This window comes from Chiloscyllium plagiosum, chromosome 13, assembly GCF_004010195.1.
Source record: "Chiloscyllium plagiosum isolate BGI_BamShark_2017 chromosome 13, ASM401019v2, whole genome shotgun sequence".
Lineage (NCBI taxonomy): Eukaryota > Metazoa > Chordata > Chondrichthyes > Orectolobiformes > Hemiscylliidae > Chiloscyllium > Chiloscyllium plagiosum.
In genome coordinates, this window is record NC_057722.1 from 61,507,812 (window position 1) to 61,521,507 (window position 13,696).

At 44.3% G+C, this 13,696-nt stretch overlaps 1 protein-coding gene across 2 annotated transcripts in view; it reads left to right on the plus strand.

The window, feature by feature from the left end:
* The first annotated feature begins 200 nt into the window (after positions 1-200).
* The window catches only part of fndc3ba (fibronectin type III domain containing 3Ba), a 326,426-nt gene continuing 312,930 nt past the window's right edge, over positions 201-13,696 (plus strand). The window contains exon 1 of one of the 2 annotated variants that reach the window (XM_043702595.1): positions 201-411. The gene's annotated coding sequence lies outside the window, so the exon portion shown is untranslated. The other variant, XM_043702596.1, reaches the window with a different exon arrangement.

Here is a 13,696-nt window from a genome sequence, read left to right on the forward strand (position 1 = left end):
CCCTTCTCTCAAAAGGTGCGACCCCACAGGGCGAAACCCAGCCGATGAATTTATCTTCCTTTTCTGCTGCTTTTGGGAGGGGAGGGGGCAGTCAGTTTAACGATCCCTCCAGGAATAGGAAACCGGGCAGCCACAAGTACGAACTGTCTTGCAGGAGGCGGGGGGAGAGCAGTGGGAATGTCTGTTTGTCTTCAAGGTTGAATGTCTATTAGCCTGAATACGGTAGATGTGAGCAGTAACTGGTGCAATGTATAACCAGAAGACAGTAACATGGCGAGAGCTCCTCTGTTCGCCAGTCTCCCGATTCTGAGCAAAGGGATTTGTAACTGAGGGCATTTAATGCTTGCTGGAGTAGCACAGGGCTTTGCAAGCGAGGGGGAAACACACACACACAAGAGTCTAAATTAAGAGGTAAGGCGCTTCTGAAAGAGAAACTCCACGGGGGATGACGGTGGCGGAGGGAGAGAGGCTGAAATTCACATCCTTTTTCACTCTGTCCCCAGCTTTTGCAGTGAAATGAGGTTTGGATTTCTTTACCCCCGGGTGAGTGCAGACAGTAAACGTTTCTGTGAGCCCGTAGCTCGACCCCGTTTTGGATGGGGTGGGGGGGGGGGACAACAACTCCCACAATCCCTGAGGCAGGGACCACACGTGTGGGGAAACCCGGCATTGTACATGTATGGAATGTGGGCGTGTTTTGGAGCATTTGTTTTGGGTAACTAGCAGAAAGCATTTCACACTGATTGGCTGGAGAAGGGATGCATCTACTTATAGTATTGATTGGTTGTGGGGGGGGGGGGGGGGGGAAGGGGGGGTCGGCAGTAAGAAAACGTTGATTTTTGCTAAAATTATAAATCACTCGACTTGAGGGGGGAAAAAGAACATCTTGGCAAACGTCATGAGATTTTTCAACATGTGTTAATTGTTTTTTTTTCTCGATCCCTCGCCTTCCATTTGCCGATTGATTCTATTTGAAAACAAAACTTAAAAATATTTTGCAAAGGAAAATGCAGTGTCTGCCTCACAGTTACTGCTTTCCCATCGTAGCCTCGCATTCCAGTCAGACTCTCCTAATTCCCGAGGAGGGGGGGAAGGTGGTGTTTGTGTATGTGTGTGTGGGGGGGGGGGGAGGTGAATTGACAAAGGGAATAAACTGGGAGACCTGTGTAAATTTCAGCTTCTATAAGAGTCTGTGAGTCAGAGGTCGCATGGGTCAAAGTCGAAGTGCTCGTGTGCCGTTTTAAACAGAAATTGCTATTTTATTTTTGCTGTTTCTTTCTCTCATCTGCACGAATGAAAACAAAACCTCATGAAGTGCAGCTTCCTCCCTCCCCCCAAAAAAATCCTCAAATATAAAAAGGGCAGAGGAAAGAAATACGATTTTTTTGTGTTTTTGTTGTGTTAATTTGTAAAAAGCCCAATTGGAAAGTCACGGAGAGGAATTGTGCTGAGGATCACAGACTGCTTTAAGGTTAGACTACAATTGCAGACGGCAGGAGAGAACTAGTCTAGGGAGAGACGGGAATTGAGACTTTATCCAGATAGCATCAGGTGTGGCTGGCAGTCACATCCAAAATCTACAGCCTAGAGCATTAAAAAAAATCTGGATCTATGGGACATATTGGAGGAATAGAGACAGGCAGGGGTCTGAAATGAATTGAAAATATGTTGATTCCCCCTCCTTTTAAGTTGCATACAAATGAGCTGTCGTTCTTGGCTGGTAAAAAGTCTGCATTATAATGAGAAGTTTGAAAAAGTTCATCTAAAATATAAATATGTATCTTTTTTTCTGGACCTGTTATTTTACTCCTCCCATTCCAGCCAACCCCAGCGGCTCAGGTCGTTCTTTGTGTCTGTGATGGAATCTGTTACATTCACGGAACTCTTTTTTTGTCCCCCCCCCCCCCCCCCCCCCCGCCTAAAAAGGACTACAGTATTTCCAATGTGTCTTGCATTTGTAGATTTTCCAGTGTATCGCTAGTTTCCCTGTCAATTTCCAAGTCAGTTTCAAACAAGTTCGTTCATTGTGATCAGTTTCAGCCCTTCCACGTCCCCAGTCTCTCCAGACTTGGCAAAACTTGGAAAAGTTCTTTTTCGTAGTGTGTGAAAAGCGAACAAGGAAATCGATTAAAACGTAACAGGACAAGGGGGAAAGGGAGAAAATTGTACAGTGAGGGCCTCTAATAAAAAAATTGAAAATATTAATATGAATCTTGCTTCCAGAAATATTTGTGTCTTGAGTCAGTGCCAGGATTATTGAAGGCAGTGAGGTTGGAATGCCTGTCTTTGAGGTTAATCCTGAGGGGTTGGATTAATTTTGGAATGGGGGTCTATGGATAGACAGCACTGAATTTTAAAAGGTATCATGTGATTATTAGTTGACAAAGGGCTGGAACTCTCCCAGAGCATTTCTGCTACAATTCCCACAGGGGGTTGTGACAGGACATTGGAATTTCCCATTTTTCTCCAAGAAGAATTTTGATACAGTCACATTTTGGTGCCCCTATCTTTTCTTTTTCCGCTATCTCTGCTGCCCACTTCATCCCGCCCTGAGGTGGTCGACTCCTTAGTGGGGAGGGGGTGGGGCACTTTAATTCTCTTTGGTCCCTTTGTCTCGGTGACTGTATTTGACTGACAGAGTGCTCCACAGTTGGATTACTCCTGCCCTGCACTCAGCCTTACACATTTCACCCAGCAAGAGGCACTAGATCCCAGGTCAAAGAAAAGAAACATCTACGTTTTTGTAGCACCCTTCGGGGCATCAAAAGGCTGTCCAGCTAATGAAGCATAGTGTGAAGTGTTGTCACTGTTGTAATGAAGCAACCAATTTGCACACAGCAAGATCCCACAAATAGAAATGTGGTAACAGATTAGTGATGTTGGGTGTTAAATTTTGGAACATGGAGAAGTCAGGGACAACCACGCCGTTGGTAAAATAACATTGTACAATCTTTATTGAAAACAAAATCTCCTGGAGACGACAGCGGGTCAGGCAGCATCCATGGAGAGAAAGCAAGCTACCGTATTGAATCTAGCAGACTCTCATCTGCTATCTTTGCTGTGTATTTGAGAAGGCAGATGGTGCCTTGACTTTCAAGCTGACTTGAATGACAGTATCTCTGACAGTGCAGAATGTCCCCGATGTTGCATTGGCAATGTCATCATGGATTATGTCTTCATGTCTGGAGAGGAATTTAGACCCAAACACTGACTCCATTAAACAATCACAGGCCAAATACAGCATAGAGTTGGTTGTAGACTACAGCCTCCTCTGCACTGTCCCCATCACTCTGAGGACAGGTATAGCATTGAGCTCGATACAAGGTAAAACTTCCTCTATGCTGTCCTGATCAAATATTCCAGGAATGATTCAACATTCCCTCTAACAGAGGAGAATTTCAGTCTGTGAATTGAGGACTTTTGTATTTCTACAACCTAAAGAGCAATGAATGATACTCTGTGGCAGCACAGATCACAGGAAATAGTCAAGGTGATTCTTCCCATTCCAATCTGATCTTTTATCCAGCCTGTGAATAATGGGGAGATGATTTTTCCACCTTCTCTGTCAGGGTGGGGACCTGGTGAAGCAGAATTTCAGTCCTTTGCAGATCCCACCTTAACTTTCCTTTTCATCATTCATTGCTCAAAGCCAGAGCTGATCCATTGTGCTATGGTCTCCATCTTGGAGAGGGCAAGGAGGCAGTTCCTGAAGTCATCCCAGCTGGACCAGGGATTGAACCTTATGCTGTACGTATCAATCTCGTCCACACTATCCATGAAGTGGCAGCATGTGCTGTTACAGGTATTTGTGCAGGTTGAACCTATGGATAGTGATGGAGAGTCCCAGAGAAAATAGTGAATGTAACGTCCGTGCTTAATAAGGGGTGGGGGGGCAAGCAGAAAAAATGAAACTGTAAACTAGTTAGCCTGACCTCAGTCATTGGTAAAATGTTAGAGTCCATGTTTCATCACTATACTCAGTAACATCACCAGTGAGCCTCTGGTGAAGCACTGGTGTTAGTGACCCGCTTTCTATTTATGTGTTTAGATTTCCTTGGGTTGGTGATATCATTTCCTGTGATTATATCATTTCTTATGGTGATGTCACTTCCTATTCTTTTTCTCAGAAGGTGGTAAATGAGGTAAAAGGGGAAGTCATGTCTGACAAATCTGTTAGAACTCCTTAAAGAGATAATGAGCAAGTGGACGTGATCTATTTGGATTTCAAGAAGGCCTTTGGCAAGGTGCCATATAGGAGGCTGCTAAATAAGATAAAAGCCCATGGTTGTGGTAGGATACTGACATGGATGGAACATTGTCTGACTGACAGAAGGCAGAGAGGAGGCATAAAAGGGTCTTTTACAGCATGGCAGCCGGTGATTAGTGGAGTTCCACAGGCTTCAGTGTTGGGACCACAACTATTCACATTATACATTAATGATCTGGATGAAAGAACTCAGGCCATTGTTGCTAAGTTTGCAGAAGGAACAAAGATAGGTGGATGGAGGGACAGGTAGTGTTGAGGAAGTGGGGAAGCTGCAGAAGGACTTGGACAATCTAGGAGATTGAGAAATGAAGTGGCAGATGGAATGCAATGTGGGAAAGTGTGAAATTATGCACTTTGGTAGGAAGAATAGAGAAATTGACTATTTTCTAAATGAGGAAAGGCTTTACAAATCTGAAGCATAAAGTGACTTAGGAGTCCTAGTCCTCTTCAAGTTAACATGCAGGTGTACTTGGTAGTTAGGAGGGCAAATGCAATGTTAACATTTATTGCGAGTGGGCTAGAATACAAGAGCAGAGATGTATTACTGAGGCTGTATAAGGCTCTGGTCAGATTGCATTTAGAAAATTGTGAGCAGTGTTGTGCCCCATATCCAAGGAAGTATGCGTAGGTTCAGCGGACATTCACAAGGATGATCATGGGGATGAAGGGCTTATCGTATGAGGAGTGGTTGAGGACTCTGGGTCTGTACTCAGTGGAGTTTAGAAGGGTGAGGGGAAATCTGTTTGAAAATTATAGAATACTGAGAGTGAGAAGATATTTTCACTACTAGGAGAGGCTAAGACCCATGAACACAGCCTCAGAGTGAAGGGACAACACTTTCAAACTGAGCAGTGAATCATAGAATCCCCACAGTGTGGAAGCAGGCCATTTGACCCATTGAGTCCACACCAAACCTCCAAAGATCATCCCACCCAGACCCATCCATCTACTCTAACCATGTAACTTTGCATTTCCCATGGCTAATTCACCTAGCCTGTGTATCCTTGCACACTAGGGCCAATTTTAGCATGGTCAGTCCAACTAACCCGCACATCTTTGGACTGTGGAAGGAAACCGGAGCATTAGGAGGAAACCCACACAGACACGGGGAGGACGTGCAAACTCCACACAGAGAGTTGCTTGACGGTGGGATTGAACCCGGGTCCCTGGTGCTGAGAGGCAGCAGTGCCAACTACGAGCCACCTTGCAGCCCACATGACGGGAAATTACTTTAGCTCGGGGGTGGATGTTATGTAGCATTGATTGCCGCAGAGGCATGTGGAGGCCATTTCATTGAGCGTATTTAAGACAGAGTTGTTCATTCGTGAGGGGAGCAAGGGTTACAGGGAGAAGGCAGGAGAATGGATTTGAGAAACATTTCGGCCATGATCAAATGGTGGAACTGACTTGATGACCCCCAATGGTCTAATTCTGCTCCTAAATTTTATGGTCTTCTGGTAGAAACTCTAACTTCTTTCCATCACTGAAAATTTTTGCAGTCATACCATCTGCCATTGACTTAAATTGGAAGGATTTTGGAAACTGATCTTCAGCCTGTTTCGCCACATTATGAATGCATCTTCCCCGGCCATTCAAGTTTTGGAGTGGGTCCTAGACAGGGACATTGCCCATCGCATCACCTCATTTACCTGATTTTCATTTCACCCCCTGCTCGCATTAAAATCTTCAAACGCCAAGAGTTTGATTTCTGCCAGATTACCACTGGTGATACTGCTGAGAGTTGTGCGCATGTATCTGAGGAAACCCTCCTGTAAATGTGGGGTGATGAGTTGAAGAATCTGTGACAGAGGCAGATATGCATAGAATTACTTGCGGAAAGGATGCAGCCAGAATGTCTTTTGACTTAGGCAAAGGTGAGGACTGCAGATGCTGGGAACCAGAGTTTAGGTCGGAGTGGTGCTGGAAAAGCACAGCAGGTCAGGCAGCATCCGAGGAGCAGGAAAATCGATGTTCAGGTAGGACAGGTCATGAGGACAGTGCTGAGCTGAAAGGTTGGAACTGTGGTGAGGTGGGGGAATGGGAAATGAGGAAACTGTTGAAGTCCACATTGATGCTCTGGGGTTGAAATGTTCCAAGGCAGAAGATGAGGCGTTTTTCCTCCAGGTGTTGGATGGTGAGGGAACGGCAGTGAAGGAGGCCCAGGACCTCCATGTCCTCGGCACAGTGGGAGGGGGAGTTGAAATGTTGGGCCACGGGGTGGTGGGGTTGGTTGGTGCAGGTGTCCTGGAGATGTTCCCTGAAGCGCGCTGTGAGGAGGCATCCAGTCTCCCCAATGTAGAGGAGACTGCATCGGGAGCAACTGATACAATAAATGATATTGGTGGATGTGCAGGTGAAAGTTTGATGGATGTGGAAGGCTCCTTTGGGGCCTTGGATGGAGGTGAGGGTGCAGGTGTGGGCGCAGGTTTTGCAATTCCTGCGGTGGCAGGGGAAGGTGCCAGGATGGGAGGGTGGGAGTGGACCTGACCAGGTAGTCACAGAGGGAATGGTCTTTGCAGAAAGCGGAAAGGGGTGGGGAGTGAAATATATCCCTGGTGGTGGGGTCCGTTTGGAGGTGGCAGAAATGTCGGCGGATGATATGGTTAATGCGAAGGTTGGTAGGGTGGAAAGTAAGGACCGGGGGTGGTTCTGTCCTTGTTACAGTTGGAGAGGTGGGGTTTGAGGGCGGAGGTGCGGGATGTGGATGAGATGCATTGGAGGGCAACTTCAACCACATGAGAAGGGAAATTGCGATCTCTAAAGAAGGAGGCCACCTGGTGTGTCCTGTGGTGGAACTGGTCCCCCTGGGAGCAGATACAGGAGAGGTGGAGGAATTGGGAATACGGGATGGCATTTTTGCAGGAGGTGGGGTGGGAAGAGGTGTAATCCAGGTAGCTGTGGGAGTCAGTGGGTTTGTAAAAAATGTCAGTGTCAAGTCGGTCTCTGACTTACCCTGGAGGAAATATATAAACTATCGTTTTCTTGCCCAACATGGGTTAACAATTCAAATTACATGTAATATGAGAAGCGGCTATTTTTATTTTCAGAGGTTTGAGCTTTTCGAAATAATGCCAGTAACTCATATAACATTCATAAACCAATTTTGCATCTTTCATTCATTCTTTGCAAAGTCCCCTAGGTTTATCAGTGTTCAACATAAATACAGGCAATAAATCAGTATCTTTACTCAGCCTCCAGCAGGCTGCTCTCCTAGTGCAGTCCCTGTGACTGGTTTCTGAGTGTAAATCAACAAGAGACCATCAATTCTTGCCACCATGTAGAATTCATTATAAAGAGGGGGGTTGTTTCTGTCGAAATAACTCTGGACTTTTGGGTTTCATCAGCTGTTGGTTTGTTTGGCTTTCTTCCTCATGCTTCTGAGGGGGAGCAGACAGTACCTTACAAAACTTGCTTGCAGCCTCAGGAAAAAACTGGAATTAACGCTTTACCTTTTTGTTTTGATCTTTTATCCAAACAAATCAAATTTAATTTGGCTGGTTCTAATAATAGTTTCCCTGATGCCTATCTGTTGCACTTTGATCACCAGATTAGAAGTGAACCAACAGCAAGTGCTGGCGTGCTCTGCAAATGGCTCGTTCTGTGGTCACTTTTAATAAATTGTTTGCAAACGGGAATAGCATAAACTGATGGATTTCGGTCTCTATGAAGTTAGGAGGCTGGAGACCTTCGTGATTCTGCAGAGTGGGGCATTCCTTTGTTTGAGACAGTCCTTACCCGGTGACTGCTATAGGATATTTGATTTAATAATTTCTTGCAAATGTTGCAGCTTTTAATGTCAATATAAACCAAGTTACGTACATCATTTCTGGCAGTAAGTCCTTACCTTTTTCAAAGACTTATGGTGTCAGTTGCAAAACTATTTTAATTGAACTATTTATTTGATTTGGCTGCTGTGATATGTTACCCATTTGTGGATTCGTGTTTGTTTGTTATAAAGGTTTACCAGTACAGGATGAGGCCACTCTGCCCATTCTGTGTGTACTAGTACTTTGCTGGATGAATGTGAAACTAATTCAGTTCCCTCACTCTTTCTCACAGCGCTGTATTAATCCTAAACCAATCCCACTGCCATGCTCTCTCCCGATAGCCCTGTATTAATCCCCAAACTGATTCCCCCTGCCCCGTGCTTTGCCTGTAACCACGTATCAATCTCAAAATAATGCCATTGCCCCATACTCTCCCCATTGCCTGTGTCATCTTTTGTTTCTAATACTCATCTCATTTTCTCTGAAACAATGTAATAATATCTGCCTCAGCAAATCTCGAAGTAGTCTGTGCTCCAAAACCCCTTGTCCAAATCTGACCCATCATTCTTATGCAAACACTTTCAAGTTGGGTGGCACGGTGGCTCAGTGGTTAGCACTGCTGCCTCTCAGCACCAGGGATCTGGGTTCAATTCCCGCCTTAGGTGACTGTCTGTGTGGAGTTTGCACATTCTCCCCGTGTCTGTGTGGGTTTCCTCCGGGTGCTCTGCTTTCCTCCCACAATCCAGAGATGTGCAGGCCAGCTGAATTGGCTATGCTAAATTGCTCATAGTGTTAGGTGCATTAGTCAGGGGGGAATGGTCTGGGTGGGTTACTCTTCGGAGGGTTGGTGTGGATTTGTTGGGCCGAAGGGCCTATTTCAGTACTGTAAATAATCTAATCCTGTGGGGATCTTGTCATTGACTCATCAGCCAGAGAGTCTGCACTTTGAACTGAATCTTAGTAATTCCGTTCATGGTTTTAAAAAAAAAACTCCAATATCTCTCCTCCTGACCTCCTTTGGTGCTGCGGCAATAGCCCTAGTATCTCACCTCTCCTCATAACCATTAAGTTCCAATCTTGCTTTCCTCCACTGAATCCACTCTGAATGGTTTGAATATCAATTTTATGATTGAGATGTCCAAAATGGCACAACATGCTCAAATTGTAATCTCACCAAAACATCATCATTTCATACGTAACTCTTGTATTTGATGATACTGTCTATAAAACACATAATCCTATTTGCTTCTTCATTATCCACCTGTCCCTCCAGGAAATTGTCGATGAGAATTCATCCAACATCTTTCCAAGGCATTTATACTCTTAAATCCTTTCCTTCATTACCACTTCTTCCCCAGGTTATTTCAGCTCAGAAATACACTTGTCAAATAATGTGATCTTCTGGAATGGTGGAGGAAGCATGAGGGGCTGAATGGCCTACTCCTTCCAATTCATATGTTTAGATGTTAGGTTAACATTGAACGCACACTGAAATTTACCTTACCATCAACGATTCAGATTTAAATTTCACTCCATCAGAACATCATTCCTTTTTGTTTCATGTTTTAAACCATAGAAACATAGAAAATAGGAGCTGGAGTAGGCCATTCAGCCCTTCGAGCCTGCTCCACCATTCAACATAATCATGTCTGATCATTTAACCCTGTACCCTCGGGCAACATCCAGGCAAACCTCTTTTGCATCTATACTGTGGTGACCAGAACTGCACACAGTAGATTGGATTAGATGAGATGAGATTACTTACAGTGTGGAAACAGGCCCTTCGGCCCAACAAGTCCACACCGACCCTCCGAAGAGCAACTCACCCAGACCCCTTCCCCTCTTCACCCAACACTACGGGCAATTTAGAACGGCCAATTCACCTTATCTGCACATCTTTGGACTCCAAACTAAAGTAAATTGTTGTAACTAAAGTGACGTCTTATACAGTCTGATAAAGTCTGATTCACGGGAATGGTTCCTGAGATGAGGGACTACGGAGATTGTTTGGTGAAGTTGATGGCGGGTTGCTTAGAGAAGGTTAAGAGGAGATTTGGTTGAGGTGTTCAAAACCACAAGCGATTTGGACCGATAGGGAGAAATTGATCTTATTGGTGAAAGGGTCAAAAATCAGAGCACAGGGATTTAAGATAGTTGGCATAAGCAGAGAAGGCGACATTGTGGAAAAAATGTTTTAATGTGATTAGGATCTGGAATGCGCTGCTTGCAAGTGCAGTAGAGGCAGAGCCAATCAAGGCATCAAAGGAGGAATTGAATAAGCACCTGAAGGGAGGAAATTAGCAATGCTACAAATAAAGAACTTTGTGAGAGATAAACTTAATTACTGTTGCAATGGATTGACATGAACTAAAGGATCTCAATGACCGCCTTCCAAGCTCTAAGCATTCTAAAATTCTGTGGGTAAGGATTCATCATTGAAAATTTGCAGAGTTGTTTATAATTTAGTGGATTGAGAATTACTCATAATTATGAAGTTGAAGTTTATTCAGCAGGGTAAATGTTAATCACTAACTGAATGGGAGTGTGGTTTAATTAGCAGGGTAAGAATTATTGATTGTATTGTTGAAAAGAGAGCCATAATGTTAAAGATTTTTATTTTGCACTCATCAAGACAGATGCAAGTATGTCAAATTCCAAGGGAAATAATAATTTATATGCATGAGTAACAGATTGCTGATCTGTTGGTAAGTGGATCCTTATTAGCTGAGGTATTGCCACGGAAAATGCACAGGGAGCATTTACCATAAACTTTTATCTTAATTGAAAAGTTGCAATGTGTGGACAAATTCCTCCTCTCTGTTGTTCATATAGTATAAATTGTTGTTCCCTTTGAAATTTAGTATACTTGCATCTGTTCCGATGAATGCAGAATGAAAATATTCAACAGGATACTTTTTATTCAGTAATACTCATGTTCTGTGCCATCAAGTGACTGTCCTTATCTGTACAGAGTTGCAGTTTATTCAGCAAGGTAAAGCTGTGTCCTGTGTAACTATATGAGGATGGTGTTTCACAGAAGGATAAGGATTGCTCACTGAAAATATATAGAATCAGTGTAATATTCAGCATTATACAGGTTAAGGGCATAATGTGTCAGATTTTAGATTTGCAATTATGATATCAGTCACCAGGGTGACATTCCAGGATTGAATGGCCAGAATCACTGATTGGAGGGATTTCTCCCAACCCTGTGCTATAGTTAGGAGTTCACTGCTCCATTACCTTGCCATAAATTCCCCAAAAGCACCATGTTAATCCTCCTTAGATAGCACAGCCAAAATACTGACCTCTACCACCTAGAAGGACAACAGCAGTAGATATCTGGGAAGAGCACCACCAAGTTCTCTCCAAGCCACTCATCATCCTGACTTGGCAATATATCACCAGTTCTTCAGCATCACTGGTTCAAAATCCCGGAACTCCCTTCTTAACCACTTTGTGGGGTATCTATAGCCCAAGGACTGCAGCCATTAATAAAGATAGCTGAGTATCACCTTTTCAAGGACAATTTAAGGAAGGTCAATCAATGCTGAACTTGAGACTCATACTTATATTCCTAGGACATACCAGTGTGATGTACTATCAACATCCTGGGGTTACCATTGACCAGAAACTGACTTGGGGACTCTTCATATAATTGGTGTGTCTGTAAGAGCTGACCACAGGCTCAGAATCTTGCAGAGAGCAACTTACCTCCAGACTCCCCAAAGTCTGTCCAAAAGGCACAAGTCAGAAGTGTGACAAGTTCATGTCCGACAACACTCAAGTAGTTCAACGCCAACTGGCACAAAGTAACTCGCTTGACTGATACCTCGTCTATCACTTTAATTATTCACTCCATCCACCATTGATGCCTAATGACAGCAGTGTGTGCCACCTACAAGATGGACTGAAAAATCACCAAGGCTCCTTTGACAGCACCTTCCAAAACTATGAACCGCTATCATCGAGAAAGATGAGCAGCAGATAAATAAGAACACCTCTCTCTGTATGTTTCCCCTCCAAGCCACTCACCATCCAGACTTGGAAATATGTCACCATTCCGTCAGTGTTGTCAGTCAAAATCTTGGAGCTTCCACCCCAATGGCATTGTGGGTAGACTACAATAAACGAACTGCAGCAGTTCAAGAAGACAACTCATCTCCACCTTCTCAAGGGCAACCAGGGAGAGGCAATGAATGTTGACCCAGCCAGTAACAATTCATCCCTCCAATAAATAAGACAAAATATTCAAGTCCCATGAATTAATAAAAAAGTGTTTTCCTTGCCTGATGTAAGAACACTGTCTCTAGCGCAGTCTGCCTTGCCCTGCATTCTCACCTTTCACCGTCACACTTATAGTGTTAGGTGCATTAGTCAGAGGGAAATGGATCTGGATGGGTTACTCTTCGGAAGGTTGGTGTGGTCTTGTTGGGCTGAAGGGCCTGTTTCCACACTGTAAGGGAATCTAAACATGACCCAGAGCTGAGGCTAGTCATCATCAGACTGGACTTCCCCTGACAATTGACTGAACTCAGAGTTTTGGATGTTTCTCTCAATTAAAGAGACATTGCTTTAATTGTGGCCAAGTCAGTGGTGTACTGTGAAGGGGATGTAACAATTCCCCACAAAGTTCAGTTGAATTATAACTTGTTCAATCATGAATGTTTCTGGCTAGATCAACATTTATTGCCCATTGCTAATTTGCTGCAGATCTGCTGCCTTTGTCTTTCTAGATGGTTGAGATTGTGGTTTGGAAGGCACTATCACAGGAGAGTTGCTGCAGTGCATCTTGTAGACAGTACACACTGCTGCTACTATTGAGTATCAATGGTGAAGGCAGTGAATGTTTGTGAATATGGTGCAAATCAAGCAGAATGCTTTGTCCTGGATGGCGTCAGGCGTCTTGAGTGCTGTTGGAGCTGAACTCATCCAGGCAAGTGCAGAGAATCAAAACACTCTCCTATATTTAGTCTTGCAGATAGCAGCAGGCTTTGGGTAATGGGGGTGGGGAGATGTTGGAACAGCGTTTCTTGCCACAGGAATCCTAGCCACCTACCTGCTGTTATAGCCACAATAGTTATGAGGCTGGTTCTGTTCAGTTTTAAGTCAATGATAATCCCAAACATCTAGATGTGTAAAATAAGTAATGCACAGTATTAATCTGGGCAGGACAGTCAGTATATAATTTCAGGTGATATTACTGGCGGGCATAGGTTTAATTGTGTATAACTCTGTGTTATAGCATTGGTGAGGGCCAGGCCTGTCACAATATGACACTGGGATACAACACTGGTGGGGACAGGTCTGTCACTGTATAACACTGGGGTATAGTATTGGTGGGGACAGATCTGTCACTGTGTAACACTGGGGTATAGAATTGGTGGGGACAGGTCTGTCACTGTATAACACTGGGTACAGTACTGGTGGGGACAGGTCTGTCACTGTATAACACCGGGACCCAGTCCTGATGGGGACAGGTCTGTCACTGTGTAACACTGGCGTACAGTACTGGTGGGGACAGGTCTGTCACTGTGTAACACCGGGACCCAGTCCTGATGGGGACAGGTCTGTCACTGTACAACACTGGGTACAGTCCTGGTGGGGACAGGTCTGTCACTGTATAACACTGGGACCCAGTCCTGGTGGGGACAGGTCTGTC